At 43.2% G+C, this 19,257-nt stretch overlaps 1 long non-coding RNA gene across 1 annotated transcript; it reads left to right on the top strand.

Moving 5' to 3' along the window:
- The first annotated feature begins 3,968 nt into the window (after positions 1-3,968).
- LOC145417085 (uncharacterized) lies at positions 3,969-17,146 on the top strand. The gene is made up of 2 exons (XR_013900410.1): positions 3,969-4,143; positions 17,087-17,146. It is a non-coding gene; the product is annotated as an uncharacterized LOC145417085 (long non-coding RNA).
- The last annotated feature ends 2,111 nt before the right edge of the window (positions 17,147-19,257 follow it).

Here is a 19,257-nt window from a genome sequence, read left to right as displayed (position 1 = left end):
GAAGGAAGAGGAAAGAGTGAAAAAAATAAAATAAAAAGAAGAGGGAGTGTAAAGTCAGCTGTAGGCAGAAGGAAGAGGAAAGAAAGAAGGAAAGAAAGACAAAAGAGGAAGGAAGGAAGAGAGTAAGGGCAGATGTCCAAAGCAGCACTACATCGAGTGAGTGGATGGTGGGCCCCCCCCCCTCTACCGCTTACCACCATTGTTAGTACTGTATCGCTGTTACTATTACTGTCATTTTTTTATTATTATTTTTTTTATGATGATGATGATTATAATTATTAGTAATAGTATTAGTATTATTATCATTATTGTTATTATTTATTATTATAATTATTATTCCTCTACATTTTATGTGGAGCTGCATAGGGTTGTAAGTGTTTTTTGGTCTATCTGATAGAGCCAGGATTCCGGGGGCTTGAATGATAAGTGAATGGAAGCGTGGCCCATTGGCTTGGGCAAATTTGGGTTGTCTGGATGTTGCTACTCCTCACCCTGCCTGTGGGAGGGGAGGTCGGGGATGATGATGATGATTATTATTTTTCCTATTATTATCATTATTATTAATTATTATTATTATCCATTTCTTATTGCATCCTTCTTTCTCCCCTTCTCCTTACCTACCTTCCTCCCTTATTTATTATTATCATCATCATCAGCAGCAGCAACAGTATCATTGTATCATTCTCTCTCTCTCTCTCTCTCTCTCTCTCTCTCTCCTACTACTACTACTACTACTACTGCTACAATCAACACACACCCCCATTATCATCTTTCACAGAGGAAGTCACTGACACACACAACAGATGGGAAGTCTGTTACCAGCTTCAAACAGGACTTCATTGACTACCTGCGCTGCTGCCGGTTCCGCAGTGGCTCCAGACGGACACAAACTGTAAGAGGCCAGGACTTTCCAGTGTGCAGGTGAGTTGATGTATTATTGTTATTATTATTATTATTATTATTATCTATCCATCCATCCATCATCCAATCCTATGTTGCCCCATGAGGAGCGTAGTAGCCCGGGACTAGGCAGTTGGTCCTGACATTTAAGATGAGAGTGACCAGCCTCACTCATCCCTGAGTGGCATTACATGAGCAATAAACCCCAACCACTCCTTGGATATAAACCTTCACGAGCTCAGTCCGATTGGAGCACAATAATTACCCACTAAACCACCAGACGCCAAAATTTAGTTATATGGTTACCACCCAGCATAGTAAATGGTTTCCTGGTGTACAGGAAACCATTTGGCTTGTCACTCAGTGTAGAGTCACCCACAGGCAAAAGGAAGAGGAAAGAATGAAGGAATGAAAGACAGAAGAGGGAGTGTAAAGTCACCCGCTGGCAGAAAGACGAGGAAAGAATGAAGGAAAGAAAGACAGAAGAAGATGGAAGGAAAGAAGGATGGAGGAGAGGATAGGGCAGACACCCAAGAGCAGCACTACATTGAGTGAGTGAATGGTGAGCACCCCCACCTATTATTATTATTATTATTATTATTATTATTATTTCACCACTCTACAGGGCACTTGTTTGGCGAGCCACAGCTTGCAAATGCGAGTATTTTTTCCCCTCGGCAAACAAATTTTACATGCTAGTCGCCTTTTGACAAGGGGAAAATACATCCACTTTAAAACCCAGTACACTACAAAATAAGTAAATCTCACTTAAATGAACAAAAAAGCAAGTTGTGATCGATTATTAAGTCTTTCCTTGTCGCCATTGTGAATGTTTAAAAATAGACATTGTGTAAATTTATAAATAATTATATTTATTGTTCGTAAAATATTTCGGCTCGTAGCCAGTTTGTCCACTAAAAACTTATTTGGCTCGTAAATCTGAAACCTTAGGAGCCAAATGGCTCGCAACAACCGGCAATTAGCAAGAGCCCTGCTCTGTTGTCATCCATTCTCTCCACATGACCATACCATCTCAGTACACTCTCTTCAGTTCTGGTGTCCACCGACTTTCTCACTCCACACCTTTCACGAGTTACATTATTTCGTATCCTATCCACCCTCTGTACTCCACATACATTCCGCAATGGAGATGGGACTGCTGAGGAATGTATGTGGAGTACAGAGGGTGGATAGGATACGAAATAATGTGATTCGTGAAAGGTGTGAAGTGAGGAAGTCGGTGGATACCAAATCGAAGAGAGTGTACTGAGATGGTATGGTCATGTGGAGAGATTGGATAACAATCAATCAATCAATCAATCATTTCCTGTGGCACCCTCGGGGATGCATAGGGCCTCGATGAACTCACACCACCACATCCTATCTTGTGCTAACTCCTCAAGATCTCCCCAACACTCATCTCCAGCTTCCCGTCTCATTGTCCTCACCCACGTCTCTCTTGGCCTTCCTCTACCTCTCCTACCAAGTGCCACCCACCCTGGTGTACCTCGTACTATTCCCTGTCTCCTATACACATGTCCTAGCCACTTCCATCGTGAGAACCTAACATATTCATCGATCGGCTGCACTCCCGTTATTTCTCTAATTCTACTATTTGGTATCCTTTCCCACCACTTAACTCCTAATATTCTTCTAAGTGCTTTGTTTTCAAACACCAAAAATTTATTTTCCATAGTCACTGTGCTGTACCAAGACTCATGTCCATAAATTAAGATACTCCTAACCATTACCTTATAAAGTTTAATTTTTGTATGCACAGAAAAATTGTTATTATTCCAAATATTTTTAAGCATTCCCATTGCCTGATTAGCCTTCTTTAACCTTTCCTCGAATTCAAAGTTCAAAAAACCATCCTTGGCTAAATAAGTACCTAAATATTTAAACCTATCAACTTGCTTTACAACCATACCTCCAATTACACATTCCTGCACATTTTCCATATTCATATTGATTATTTCAGTTTTTCCACAATTGGATAACAATAGTTAAGAAGTCACTGCATGATGGTATTGTGATCCCTACCCTGACGTATGGAAGCGAGGCGTGGACCTTGCAAGAGGGGAACAAGTCAAGTGTGAAAGCAGTGGAAATGAGTTACTTGAGAGGAGCATGTGGAGTGACGTGGAGGGACAGGTTGACGAATGAAGAAGTGAAGGAACGTTGTGGGGTAGATGTGGATGTGGTTGAAAAGATTAGGAGAAATACACTGAGGTGGTTTGGACATGTGGAGAGAATGGAGAATGAAAGACTGACTAAGAGGGTGTATGTAGGTGAGGTGGAGGGAGGGAGAGGGAGAGGTAGACCGAGGATGAGGTGGAGGGATGGAGTTGAGAGGTATATGAGGGAGGGGGGGGTGAGTTGGGGGGAGGGGAGTCAAATGGTGGGTGACAGAGTGACTTGGAGGCGTTTTGTCTGCGGCCACCCTTTGCGGGATTAGGGCGTCGGGCTATAGATAGATAGATAGATAGATAACAATAGAGTAGGCAAAATGGTACATCTGAGCGAATTTGAAGGAGGGAGGAGCCGAGGTAGGCCAAGGAGAAGGTGGAGGGATATGGTGGATGAGTGTGTGAGGAAGAGAGGTTTGGAAGAGGCTAAGGAACTGACAAGATCAGGCTGGCTGGATGAATGTTGTGAGAAGTGCATGATCAAGGATTTGGCACCCGTTTTTAATGTGGCAGCGTCCGGATTGACTCTATCGTATACGTTTATGTGAAGCCACAGAATGTGGTGAATGTTTTTGGCATATCCAATATAGCCAGGATTCCGGGGGCTTGAATGATGAGCAAATGGAAGCGTGGCCTATTGGAGTGGGCAAATTTGGGCTGTCTGGATGTTGCTACTCCTCACCCTGCCCTAGGGTGGGAAAGGTGATCAGGATGATGATGATGATGAGTGATAGATAGACAGTATTGTAGAGGTGGATGATAGATAGACAGATTAGTGTTTTATAGGAGTGGATGATAGATAGACAATAGGATATATAGGGGCAGATGATAAATAAATAGATAGCACAGTAATATAGAATGTAATCTTTCAGACAGAACTGGAATGTACTGAGCCTGGCCTGCCCATCCATCAACGTGTGGATGGAGCCAAGAGACTGGCCGACAGTGGCTGACATGCAGTTCCTTCACACCTCAGAGACACAGTGCTTGGGGGTCATGGCGTCCTGGATTTATCAGGCACCCACATCAGCTCATATCTCTGATTGGGGTCAAGGTAATCTGGTTGGTTTTCTATCTCTCTCTCTCTATCTATCTACAGTAAGACCTCACACTAACGGACTAAATGGGGCCCAAGCCAGTCTGAAAAATGCGAAATTTTGATAAAAGCGACATCTGGACTTCCCCCTGCTAATCTGGACTTTTTCCGATATATCAGACATTAGTCTAGATCTCATGAACGGTTTTTAAACTGTTTTGACTATCATTGCGGTACTGTACTGTGGTATAACTTCACTACATTAATCAGATGGTATAATATGTATAATTATACTATACTGTACACTGATAAACATGTGTTTTATTTACCTTATTGTGGTGAATATAGCTGAAGTGGTCAGGCAGTCTGGACTGCTTCTGGCTTTATCAGACTTTTTCCAATACATAGGGATTTAGTCTGGTAGTTCCTCAAGTCTGATAAAAGCGAATTCCGGTCTATTGAGTTCCGTTAATTTGATGTTTTATTGTATCTATTTATCTGTTACCAGACTCCTTAATCCTGTAAGGGGTGGCCACAAACAAGTCACCTCCATGTCACTCTGTCCCCTGTGATTTCACTGCCCTGCTCCCAGCTCACACCTCCCTCTCTCATATACCTCTCTACTCCATCCCACCATCTCATCCTTGGCCTCCCCCGCCCGCGCCCCCCTCCACCTCACTCACATACACTCTCCTTGCCAGTCTCTCACTCTCCATCCGCTCCACATGGCCAGACCACTTCAATGTGTTTCTCCTAATGCATCAAAAACTCAGTTCTTACATCTGCCAGCCCAACAGAATCTTCCACAGGAGTACCCTCTAATTTTTATCAATATCCAGCTCAGTGCTGCATCATCTTTAAACATACATGGGGTTTCATTTTATCGAGATTTATCTTGGAAAGACCATATTGCAGTCCATCCATCCATCATCCAATCCAACGTTGCCCCATGAGGAGCGTAGGAGCCCGGGGCTAGGCAAGTTGGTCCTGACATTTAAGATGAGTGTGACCAGCCTCACTCATCCCTGAGTGGCATTATGTGAGCAATAAACCCCAACCACCCCTTGGATATAAACCTTCACCGGCTCAGTCCGATTCGAGTGTCTTAATTACCCATTAAACCACCAGGCGCCATAATTTGGTTATATGGTTACCACCCAGCATAGTAAATGGTTTCCTGGTGTACAGGAAACCATTTGGCTTGTCACTCAGTGTAGACTCACCCACAGGCAGAAGAAAGAGGATAGAGTGAAGGAAAGAAAGACAAGAGGGAGTGTAAAGTCACCCATAGGCAGAAGGAAGAGGAAAGAATGAAGGAAAGACAGAAGAGGGAGGAAGGAAGAGAGGAAAGGCCAGACACCCAAAGCAGCACTACATCGATTGAGTGGATGGTGAGTGCCCCCACCTACCACCTGGTTCCTTCTTCCTTGCATTACAAAAAATAAATAAAAAGCTGCCTCCAGTGCATCAGGAAGCCTACATAACCCATCTTTGGAGCTGTGGTCAGTTTGTCTTGTGTGTTTCCACCCCTCTCATGCTTAGGACAAGTCTAGGATTCTGTTCACCTGATGTCCGATGATTTTATTCTGTTGAGTATAGGAGATTGGTCAGTATTCTTGTTGGTTAAGGAAGCTCCCTAACACCTCTTCCTAAGTGATTTATTTTGCCTATTACACCTAACCGTCCTCTTCTGTGCTACATAAATTCTTTCAGTAGCACCATACTGTGTATAGCCTAAAGCTCCCTAACACCTCTTCCTAAGTGATTTATTTTGCCCATTACACCTTGGTGTCATCTTCCGTGCTACATAAATTCTTTCAGTATTACCATCCTGTGCATACCCTAAAGCTCCCTAAACACCTCTTCTTAAGCAGTTCGTTTTGTTTATTACACCTTACTCTCTTCTGTGTTGCATAAATTCTTCCAGTAGCTATCACCATACTCTGCATCAAGCTACCTAACATCTTTTCCTAAGTAATTTATTTTGTTTATTACAGCTTACTGTCCTCTTCTGTGTTACAAAAATCCCTTCATTACCACCATACTTTATAAATAACTTACAAAAGGATATCAACCAACCATATCCCAAAATAAATCACTGAGGCAGAGGTGTTGGGGAGCTTCCATAGCTAACCAGTGAGAATACAAACCTGAGGTGTGAGGAATTAGTTGGAGAAGAACAGGGACGCTGTAGGAAGGGAAGAGGTTGTGTAGATCAGATATTCATTCTTAGATCTTTAGTGGAAAAGTTTCTAGAGAAGGGAAAGAAGTTGTACAGTATGTGGCCTTCATGGATTTGGAGAAAGCATATGAAAGGGTGGATAGACAAGGATTGTGGAAAGTAATAAGAATATATGGAGTAGATGGGAAGTTGTTGAATGCTGTGAAGAGTATGTATGATGGTGCTAAGGCTGCAGTGCATGTGGATGGTGAACTGAGTGAATTTTTCTCTTTGAAGGTTGGGTTGAAACAGGGATGTGTCATGTCTCCATGGTTGTTCAATCTGTACATGGATGGGGTAATAAAAGAGGTACAAGGTAGGGTAGTGGATGTTGGAGTGGCCCTGGTGAGAGAGGATAGTGTTTGGAAACTCCCTGTACTGTAGTTTGCAGATGACACTGTGTTGTTGAGTGAAGACGAAGGGGAGCTGCAAGGCTTGATGGATGAGTTTGGGAGTGTGCGTAAGAAACGGAATCTAAAGGTGAATGCAGGGAAGAGTAAAGTGATGGTCCTTGAGAGAGGTGAAGTCACTGAATGTGCAGTGAGATTGGATGGGGAGGAAATGGAAAATGTGAGTACATTTAAGTACAGTACTTGGGTAGTGTGATGAGTAAGGATGGAAGTTTAGAGGATGAAGTGTTTGAAAGGGTACAGCATCGAGGAAAGATTGCTGGTTCTTTGACAGCAGTGATAAGAAACAGGGAAGTGAGCATGGAGGTGAAAAAATTACTATAAGACAGTATTGTGATACCATCACGGCAGTAGGAGTCTGGTCACTGAAGACAATAACAGCAAGGTGTTCGGCCCAAGACCTAGACACCCTCCTTCAGGATAGTTTGGTAGGCTTGGTATAATTCCCCATCTGTACTTCTCATGTATTTAGATCTTCCATCCATCCATACATCATATAACCCTATGTCGCCCCATTAGGAGCGTAGGAACCCGGGGCTATGTAAGTTGGTCCTGACGTTTAAGCTTAGATCTTCACTGTTGTATATCCACAGCAGGTGTGCCAAACATTGACAATACAGTATTACAGTATAAACAAATAGAAGAATTGCAATGGTCCCTCACAGGGCATGCATAATAAACATCCCCACAAATGGTGAATTGCTTGAATATTTGGTGCCTGTCCCCACCCCACCCCACCAGAAGTACAAGAAATATCATGGTAGTGAAGGAGTTGGCCTTTTCACACACGGCAGGAATTTTCTGGCCAGGAGAGTTTATTCAGTACAGAATGCTTTTCAGAGGGGGGAAGGTTTGACTGTCCATTAAATGACCCCCTCCCCATTCAAAATCACTTATTATGGGTTCACATCAAAATGGGACTTTGGGAGGTAATTTTTGCAACTTAAATCATGTTCTTATGTCAGTTTATAAGAGATATTTTTTTGTGATGCAGTGTGTGTCACAGCGCATCTTCAGGAGGTAATTACATGACACAAATCATGTCGTAGTGAACAAATGGGTTAAAGAGGCAACCTAAATACCAAGTCATGGTGTGAAAAGTCTCTGTGATAAGGTAGGAATGAGTCTCCTTGGTTAGTAGTCAAATTTATCCTCCAATCTGACAGTGTTTGGCCATTAATTGAGCTGCAAGAGGCTAAGGATATTTGTCAGATGAGATTAAACAGACATTAGTAACAAAGATTTACTTATACAGGAAGGAACTGTAGAGCAGGCTTATCAGCAGCTCTTGTGTGAGGCCCTGACAATGTATGGATGCCTGCTAGTACACTGCATCAGCAGCAGGCCACAGGAGGCCATGCCAGACTACTTCAGTGTGGCCGTCAACAATGTATGGATGCCTGCTAGTACACTGCATCAGCAGCAGCCCACAGGAGGCCATGCCAGACTACTTCAGTGTGGCCGTCAACAATGTATGGATGCCTGCTAGTACACTGCATCAGCAGCAGCCCACAGGAGGCCATGCCAGACTACTTCAGTGTGGCCGTCAACAATGTATGGATGCCTGCTAGTACACTGCATCAGCAGCAGGCCACAGGAGGCCATGCCAGACTACTTCAGTTTGGCCGTCAACAATGTATGGATGCCTGCTAGTACACTGCATCAGCAGCAGCCCACAGGAGGCCATGCCAGACTACTTCAGTGTGGCCGTCAACAATGTATGGATGCCTGCTAGTACACTGCATCAGCAGCAGCCCACAGGAGGCCATGCCAGACTACTTCAGTGTGGCCGTCAACATGCCGGAGGGTAATGGTGATTAGTAACATACCCTTTTTACTCTGACTTGGCTAAATTTCTCATCTCTCCAAGTTGAATGCAGAGTTGTAAAAATATACCGACACTGATATATAATGCTAAGTGTGAGAAAGTGTCATGGAGAGGATATTATAACTGTAGTACTGTATTGTCTTCTTCTGCCATTGAGCTATGTAAAGTAGCCACAAACGGATGAAAATGTGGGCCAGATTAGAGTAAAACAGTACAGTGGCTGTGTAGTTAACTCTTCAAGTAATTTCAGTTCAGCCATCTTTATTTTAAAAAGTTTGTAGTTGCCCATTCCTCTCTTCCTTCCTTCCTCTTCTGTTTTCCTTTCCCTCATTCGCTCCTCATCCTTCTTCCTACGGGTTACTTTACACCTCCTCTCCTATCTTTCTTTCCTTCATTCTTTCCTCTTCCTTCTGCCTGTTGGTGACTACACTGAGTGACAAGCCAAATGGTTTCCTGTACACCAGGAACCTTTTCCTGTGCTGGGTGGTAACCATGTAACCAAATTATGGCACCTGGTGGTGTAGTGGGTAATTAAGGCACCCCAAATGGATTGAGCCTGTGCAGGTTTATACCCAAGGGGTGGTTGGGGTTTATTGCTCATGTAATGCCACTAGGGGATGAGTGAGGCTGGTCACTCTCATCTTAAATGTCAGGATCAACTTGCCTAGCCCTGAGCCCCTACATTCCTCATGGGGCAAATAGGATTGGATGATGGATGGGTGTATTTGTTTGTATTTTGTTTGTAGTTTCCAGGCTGCAAAGCATGTGAAAAATTAGCTTGGGGGGGGGGGTTCTGTCATGGCCATCCCCAGTTTGGGGGTTCCCAGCAGGAAGCAGGATGTCAGGTGGTGGTGGTGGTGATGATGATGATGATGATGATGATGATGCCTTACTTTTTTGTGTTTATGGCAAGGTGGGGAAAAAAGGTCAAAATGATGGTGGTTTTTATTTTTGTGTTCACAGCAGGGTTGGAAAAAACACTGACGATGACGCTGTTAGTTTTGTATTGTTTATGGCAGGGTGGGGATAAAGCTGAGACTGGTGATGATAATAATATTTTGTATTTTTGTGGGTGTGTATCAGAGAGTGAAGAATGTTGGATTAAAAGAGGTCAGACTAATGATGATAGTGATGATGATATTTCTGTATGTTGAGTTTGGAATGTATAGACTGTTGTTGGATGATGATATGGATGATTATGATGGTGTTGATGATGATGGTTATGTTGTTCTGTGTTTGTATTAGGGTGTGTGGGATGCCTTTGGTTTAATAGTACAGTATAATGATGGTGGTGATGTGACAAAGATGATGAATGATGATGGATTTTTTTTCCTCTTCTTTTTTTTCTGTATGTATCAGGGTGTGGTGAGTGTGGCCAGATGTGCACACACCAGTGCCCCACCACAGGCCCATCAGGGAGGACTCTGGACACCCACCCATCAGGGCCAGAGCATGGACATCCTCCCTCACCCACACAGTTGTTAGGCCTAAGGTTCACAAATTTGATGGTAAGGACACAAACATTGTACTCCTTTTATTCTAACTTGACCTAAAATTGCCATGTCTCCATCTTGAATGCTGGGTTGTAACAACAGATTCACAACAGAATATGATGCTGTACTCTTTTCACTGTAACTTTACCCTAAATTGCCATCTCCACCTTGAATGCCAAGTTGTGACAATAGATGAACAATAGAACAGAATATGATGCTACACAAATGTAACAATGCAGTTGATACATCACTCTTAGGTGATTATTTGCAGTCCATATCATGCAGTACAGTACATCTTTGTTACAAGTTGCCTTTATTTACTTGCTTTTTCAATTAATTTCCTGTGCCTGCCCGCAGGTATCAGTGAGGGTGGAGAGGAGTACAGTGGCACGTCCTCCCCTCACCACATTCAGTCCATCACCAACAAGCCAGTCAAAGCCTGAGCATCCCTTCCTGCTGGGCATTTGACCATACACAAAATTCAAGGATCAGAAGGTGGGTGTTGCTGACATGTGACGACTTAGAGTTGGTTCTCTTTTAACATTATTTCACTTAGTTATTTCATTACTGACCCCTCCATGATTTTGACAACTCTAGTATTTTATTGCAGCTGCTGGGCCTCAGGGAACAGAGTGTCAAGTCTGTGGCCAGAGTTGGACACAAAAAATTATTGCAGCCAAACATCAAGGCAGCATTGACCCACTACAATATACACAGGATGACCTCTGACCTTTATCTTTTACAGGTTGTTCTCATTATTGAATCTGTTCATCTTGGGCTGACCCTCAACCCTTCCATTAAGTGTGGTTTCAATTGGATACAAACTTTTTGCCTTGAGGGCCTGACCTTTGACCAATGGTTTTCAGTAGCAGTAGGTAACCCATTGGCTGATCCGCCACATTGTCATTACATTTAGTTTAAATCAGGTCAGAACTGTTTGGGAAAACTAGTACACTATATACCAATCCCATACCAAGTCTGTTCAGAAAGTATCCCGCCTTAGATTCTAAAACAATAAATAACTAAATTGTTGAGTTTTGACACTATGGTCCTTTCACCGCAAGAAGTCCGTTCAGGGTGGGGCCCACCTGGTGAATCACCTCTAGCGATGCTGCCAAATCAACCGTAGTACATGCCTCTCTCTCTCTTATTTCCTATCTATGTGCTATTTGAAATTGTTTTTTATATTCTGTATATAGTAAAGGAAGCTATATAGTACATTGAGTATCACTTATTAGAATTATAACAACGATTTGAATGAATTCTATGACACGTGGCAGTGCTTTTTTCCCATGTTGCCACGCCGTAGAGTTGCCAATTTGACCACCAATTATCGGATTATCACCTACCCCCATCCCACCTGTTTCTCTCTCTCTCTCTCTCTCTCTCTCTCTCTCTCTCTCGTCAATATAACAGAAAGTTCTGATGACGAAGAAAATTATGATTAAAGATCAGAGAGAGGATTAGGCCTACAGGGGAAACCTCTTAAAAATAAAACGCGCCTAGACTTTTACCTCATAAGTGGTGTGGAAAAAAAATTGGAAATAAATAATATACAATAAATATATATATATATATATATATATATATATATATATATATATATATATAGATAGATATATATATATAGATAGATATATATATATAGAGAGAGAGAGAGAAACAGGTGTGATGGGGGTAGGTAGTGATAATCCGATAATTGGTGGTCAAATTGGCAACGTCGCACTCGGGGGAATTCCACACCCTGAACGGACTTCTTGCGGTGAAAGGACCATAGTCTCCCTCAAAGTAGGCCCCTTCTGACTTGACACACGTAGCCCAACGTTCTTTACACTGCCTGAAACATTTTTGAAGGTCGGTTTTTGGTAGCTCCTGCAGATGCTACGTTGCGTTCATCATGATCTCTTCTCTTGGATGGATGTTGGTCAAGACATGCTGGAGTGTACAAATCACAATCCATACTTTCTGAAGACTGTTGTCACTGGAGATGAGACTTGGGTGTATGAGTACGACCCAGAAACCAAAGCACAGTTGTACCAGTGGAAGCATGCAGGGTCGCCTTGGCCAAAAAAAGCACGACAGGTCCACAGCAAGGTGAAATGCACCCGGATGTTGACAGTTTTTTTTAACTACCATGGTGTTGTGTATCATGAATACGCACCAGAAGGTCAGACTGTCAACAAACAGTACTACCTCAACGTTTTCCGTCTTCTTTGTAATGCAGTGCGGTGGAAGAGATCAGACCTTTGGAAAGTGGCAAGTTGGAAGCTGCACCATGACAACACCACTGTCCATTCTTCTCAACTGATAAAGGAATTTTTGGCCAAGCACAACATCCTGCAGGTTTGGCTGGCTCCCTACTCACCAGACATGGCTCTGCGCATCTTTTGGTTATTCCCGAAGCTCAAAACTCCGCGGAAGGGGTACCGATTTGAGATGAGAGGAGAGATCATGATAAATGCGACGAAGCACCTGCAGGAGATACGGAAAACCGACTTTGAAAAATTTCTGAGGCAGTGGAAAGAATGCTGGGCTACCTGTGTCGGGTCAGAAGGGACCTGCTTTGAGAGGGATTAGTGTCCTAGCTCAACAGGTTAGCTATTTATTTTTTTAGAGCCTAAGGTTGGATACTTTCTGAACATACCCAGTACTCACCTATATTTTGTTTCTGACCCACTTATACAGTCAGTCAGTGGCAGTGAAATGTTGAGATGCTTGTCAACATTTAAGAACAGCAATATGTGGAGTCACATGGAGAGACAGACTGACAAATGAGGAAGTGAAGGAGCACTGTGGTGTGGATGTGGATGTGATAGGAAGCATTAGGAGAAACACACTGATGTGGAGAGGATGGAGAGTGAGAGACTGATGAGGAGAGTTTATGTGAGTGAGGTGGAGGGGGGGAGAGGGAGGGGGAGGCCAAGGATGAGGTGGAGGGATGGAGTGGAGAGGTATATGAGAGAGAGGTGTGAGCTGGGAGCAGGGCAGTGCAATGGCGGGGGACGGGACGACATGGAGGTGATTTGTTTGTGTCCACCCCTTACGGGATTAAGGCGTCTGGCAGTAGATAGAGAGAGTGAGAACATACATTGGTGTTTGTAGATACATAGTAAGATAAAATTTCATGTTTGTTTCTTCATTCATGGAGTGTGGGGTTTGCTGATACGACGTACCGGCGGACCCTGAGATGAGATACCCCTAGTTGCGATACCTCGGCATAGCGATGGGGGTAGAAATACCACTCTACCCCGCTGAGTGATTGCCAAACCCTGGTATAACAATTTGTTTATTTTTATTTTTTTACTGAGTTTGATGATATTTTAGACTTAAAATTTGTGTTTAGGTTGATGTATATACTGTTTTTAGACTTCTATTAATGTGTTTTAGTCATAGGTGGGATGAACATTGTCATTTTGGGGCACAGTTTACTAAGTTTGATTTTTTCAACTTATTTTTGATGATTTTCAGGTTATATTTTTGGGTTTAGGTGAGTTATAAACTGCTTTTAGGCTTAGTTTAGCTTGTTTTAAAGCAATTTGGGGGTTTAGGTGGGCTAGAAACTTGTTTTTGGACTCATTTGGGTGGATTAGGACTTGGTGGTGGGGGGGAACCCAAGGCTTTAAAACGCATCCCTATACTTTACATGTTAAATCTATCCCGAGATACAATACCTCGCCTAGCGATGGGTTTTACCAAACCAATTGCATCGTTAAACCAGGGTATACCTGTATATCAGTGAAGGAGGCTGTCTCTTCTCCTGTACTCATTTTTACTCTTACTTGGCCATAAATTGACATCTTCTTGAATGTTTAGTTGTAACAATGGATTGATGCCAGAAAAAGGTGCAGGTCACAAAACACTGCTAAAGAAACAATGTGCAGCAGTAACATAGTCATACTCTGCTACTGACCCGTGAAATACTGCACAGAAGAATGAAGATCTGGGCCAGGTTAAGGTGAAAAAGGTCTTGTTAAATATGTGCCAGTCTCCTCCATTGGTAATGTAACTAAGTCTCACAGGTGTAAGTCATAATTTTCTGGGAACAAGAAGGACATGTAAACACTAGCTCATATTTTGTTCAGTCCACGAAATGTCTTTCATTAATAGGTGCAGCTAATGTACTGTTTGGTGGAATGATCTAGCCACATCATTTAGTTGGTATGTTGTCATGTTAATATTTTACATGCATTTACATTCCTAAAATAGACAAACCAAGAATGAATATGAATAGTAAATAGGCAGATGTATGCATTTATTATAGTATTACTGATTTAGTTTGTCATTGCATTTTGTGTTTTGTTGTGGCCTGAGGTCATCTAAATGTGAATGCAGTGGAATGCAGGCTGAAATTATCCTCTTACAGTCACCGTCTTACTTTCAGGGGATAGGGAAGGAGTTGAGGAACTTTTGTTTAACCAGGCAGCTTGGTTATATCAGTGTCATTGCTTGCAGACATTTTAGTAATAAGTCATGTAAGCAAAGAACATTTTGTGTAACCTAAAAACAATTCTTCCACAGGTGCATCCACACTTCATCCTGCTACATACTGTTGCCCTTGGGTTAATCACATGGGACAGTGTACTACCAACTCCACAGTGGATGGAGGCTCTTGTCCTGTCCTCGGTCCTGACACACGTACACCGCTGCGGCAACCAGTCCACCCCAGGCATAGAATGTGAATCCATGCATCAGGTAGGGCACAGATGGAGCTGGGGGCTTTACTTAAGTTGCTGGGAAGCAGTTTTGTTGCACTGAGAGAAATATTTCCCTGTGTAATACGTAGATAGATATACAGTAAACCTCTGATATCTCCAAGTTAGCAGCCTAGACTGATTTAACCTTCAAGATAGACTGACCTCAGTTGCATTACCTATGTGTTGCCTCGTTGTTGCCCACCTCCAGCATGCTGCTGCATCAGTGCTCTGCTTTGTTAATGCATTTCAACCAGTGATAATTTACCAAAATGGACCTCTGTCCCACCACACCACCTCCCTGAAAGGGTCCTTGACTCAAGTCATGAAACTGGAATGTCCTCTTCCCCAAAAAAATCAATAAGAAAAACTCATTGTAATGTTTCATGAAGTTATTGCCTGTGCCTTTTACATAGATGTATCAGGTAAGGGAGGAAAGTTATCCATGGCTGATAACCCGGCAAAGACTCAGAGATGCAGAGATATTGAGGATTTTACTGTACTGTACAGTATAGTTTTGAAATTGTGTATTGTGATGGAATGGTAATTGTCTATCTATCTATCTATTGCCAGACACCTCAATCCCGTTTGGGGTGGCCACAAACAAATCGCCTCCAAGTCGCCCTGTCCCCCGCCATTTCACTCCCCTGCTCCCAACTCACACCCCCCTCTCTCATATACTTCTCCACCCCATCTCTCCATCTCATCCTCGGCCTCCCCCTCCCTCTTTCCCCCTCCACCTCACTCACATACACTCTCTTCGTCAGTCTTTCACCCTCCATCCTCTCCACATGGCCAAACCACCTCAGTGTGTTCCTCATAACGCTTCCTATCACATCCACATCAACACCACAACGCTCCTTTACATCCTCATTCGTCAGCCTGTCTCTCCATGTGACTCCACAGGCTCCTCTTAAATAACTCATTTCCACGGCTCTCACTCTTGACTTGTGTCCTTCCAACAACGTCCAAGCTTCACTTCCGTACGTTAGAGTTGGTATCACAATACTGTCATGTAGTAACTTTTTCACTTCCATGCTCACTTCCCTGTTTCTTATCACTGCTTTCAAAGAACCAGCAACCTTTCTTCCCTGCTGTACCCTTTCAAGCACTTCACCCTCCAAACCTCCATCCTTACTCATCACACTACCCAAGTACTTAAACGTACTCACATTTTCCAATTCCTCACCATCCAACCTCGCTGTACATTCACTGACTTCACCTCTCTCAAAGACCATCACTTTACTCTTCCCTACATTCACCTTTAGATTCCGTTTCTTACACACTCTCTCAAACTCATCCACCAAGCCTTGCAGCTCCCCTTCGTCTTCACTCAACAACACAGTATCATCTGCAAACAACAGTACAGGGAGTTTCCAAACACTATCCTCTCTCACCAGGGCCACTCCAACATCCACTATCCTGCCTTGTACCTCTTTTATTACCCCATCCATGTACAGATTGAACAACCATGGAGACATGACACATCCCTGCTTCAACCCAACTTTCAAAGAGAAAAATTCACTTAGTTCACCATCCACACGCACTGCAGCCTTCGCACCATCGTACATACTCTTCACAGCATTCAACAACTTCCCATCTACTCCATATATTCTTAACACTTTCCACAATCCTTGTCTATCCACCCTGTCATATGCTTTCTCCAAATCCATGAAAGCCGCATACAACTTCAGTGGTATATATATGTACAGTGGTATATATATGTTTAGTGCTGTGCCATCCCAGTCTCTCTGACTGAGTAGACCCATCAACCACAGGCAACTGCCCATGTAGGGCCATCCCATGCAGTGAGCCAGTGTTTTTATGTGGCTGACAGGAGGTTTGGTTCCTGGGTGGATACTGCATTTACATCTCCACCCAGTTAACAGGGGCACCATACTAGGCTCTACATCACCCTGATTTTTGGTATATGGTTACCACCCAATGTTGTAAATTGTTTCCTGAGTAACAGGAAACCATTTGGCTTGTCACTCAGTGTAAATCCACGTGAAGTGGAAGGAAGAGAAAATAAATAGTGGTGGCAGGGATGAGAGAAATAGGAGGAGAGGAGGACAGACACAGAAAAAGAATGATAGGCATTAGGGAAGAAGTAGGCAGCACTTCATCCAACTGAGTGGTCACCCCCACCTACTACCATGTTTAGTGCAGTGTAACAAAACATCAGCAGTGTTTACTTGGTGTACAAAAGGAACTATATATAACATTGTGTATCAGATGAAATGTATGCAGTTTTGGTTGTGTGTTTGTGTTTGACTGTAGGTATTTGTATATGATTTACCCTGTGGTTGCATTGACAGGCCTACCACAACATCCTGGCAGGGGCTGGTCTGGTGCTGGGCCTTAGGTTGGCTGGCTCCAGTAAAAACCAGGCCTCTGATGTACTGGGGAAATACACCACTATGTTCACGAAGTTCACTAAGAGGTAAATTTCACTTGGTGCTTCTCATGGGGCAATGTTGGATTGGATGGTGGATGATGGATGGATGGATTTATTTAATTATATCTGAGCAAATTTGAAGGAGGGAGGAGGTGAGGTAGGGAGGGAGAAGGTGGAGAGATATGGTGGATGAGTGTGTGAGGAAGAGGTATGGATGTGGGTGAAGCAAGGGGACTGACAAGAGATCGAGCTGCGTGGATGAATATTGGAAGATGAAGTGCATGATCAGGGATTTGGCGCCCCTTTTTAAAGTGACAGCATTCGGATTGACTGTCAGACACTTTATGTGAAGCTACAGAATGTGGTGAATGTTTTTGGCGTATCAGATAGAGGCAGGATTCCAGGGGCCTGAATGATGAGTGAATGGAAGCATACCTCATTGAACTGGGCATACTTGAGCTGTCTGGACGTTGCTACTCCTCACCCTGCCCAAGGGTGGGAAAGCAGGTCTGGATGATGGTGATGATGATGATTTATTTAACTAATCTGTGAAGCTTTAGATGATTGGGAGTTTTCTTGTGGGTAGTAATAGTAGTAGTAGTAGTTACTGCAGTAGTTATAGCCCCAGGTTCTTCTGACATGTGAGTCCAGTGGACTGCAGGCCTAAGTTCCCTTTCTCCTACAGTCCCATTGTCATTTTGAGAGGATAGGGAAGTAGTTGAGAGATGTTTGTATAACCAGGCCATTGAGCTGCCCAGATCACATGAAGGCATCCTTCTTTAGTGCCATCCTTGTGAGTGAAATTGTTTATTAGCCTGAGTAATTATACTGTATATGTTAGGTGTTTGAGCCCCCCCTCCCCCCAAACATTCATTGTTACTCTTTTCTCAAGTCATTTGTTATTATTAATGAGTGAGAAAGGGTGACATAGACCAATTATGGGGGAGGCGGTAGCTCTGTTGGTAGAGAGGTGGTTTGCGGTCCTACCGGACCCTGGTTCAAATCCTCGCTGGGGCAGGGAACAGTTTAAGGATTTGAATTTAATAAAAACAGACTTTACTGATCTACCAGAAGACCCGCCGACATGTCGTAAAAATACCCCCGCTAATACCAATACACCAGTCCTGTATGAGACAGCCCTAGCATGTATTCAGTATGGTCGGTGGGTGTTAGCACCGAAGTGGTGACATGTAGAGGTGTATAGGATGAAGGAGGACTACTTGGCCTTGAAAGCAGGCTGTGAAGCTTATGTCCAGAGTAAAAAAAAAAAAAAAAACTAACAGATCTGTAATTTTCTCTGGGGTGTTACTGAGCTGGCAGGACCATCAGTTCTGTAAACCTGTGTGAACACATCCGTACTGGCACTGTCCTTGGTGATGGCTAGTGAAGGGAAGCTGGATGTTGTGTGTATCATCCAACATCTCCAGTCACATGTTGGTCCTGCTGATTCTACTGTTGAGGTGCTCACCATCCACTCATTTGATGTAGTGCTGCTCTGGGTGTCTGTCCTCTCCCCTTTTCCACCTTTCCTCTTCTGTCTATCTTTCCTTTACCTTTCTTCTTTCTTCTGCCTATGGGTAACTCTACACTGAGTGACAAGCCAAATGGTTTCCTGTACACCAGGAAACCATTTACTATGCTGGAAGGTAACCATATATGCAGTAACCAAATTATGGCACCTGGTGGTATAGTGGGTAATTATGATGCTCCAGTTGGATTGAGCCTGTGTAGGTTTATATCCAAGGGGTGGTTGGGGTTTATTGCTCATGTAATGCCACTCAGGGATGAGTGAGGCTGGTCACTCATCTTAAATGTCAGGACCAACTTGCCTAGCCCCAGGTTTGTACACTCCACATGGGGCAACATATGATTGGATAATGGATGGATGGGTTATGTAATTTGTGTTGCCTTAACCTCTTGATCTTGAAGATATTTTAGCAACTGCTAGATAATTTTACTCATGTAAGGAGAGATGGCCAAAGAGCAGCAATCTGGTAAACAAAGCTGACCAGTGCAAGAATGGAATATATTTTGAAAATATAAGTATGATTTGTATATGTGGTTGGCATCACCAGTGGATTGGTGCCAGAA

This window comes from Coenobita brevimanus, chromosome 109, assembly GCF_032717465.1.
Source record: "Coenobita brevimanus isolate Jiangsu-jjx chromosome 109, ASM3271746v2, whole genome shotgun sequence".
Taxonomy (NCBI): domain Eukaryota; kingdom Metazoa; phylum Arthropoda; class Malacostraca; order Decapoda; family Coenobitidae; genus Coenobita; species Coenobita brevimanus.
This window is presented reverse-complemented; position numbering and strand designations above follow the sequence as displayed.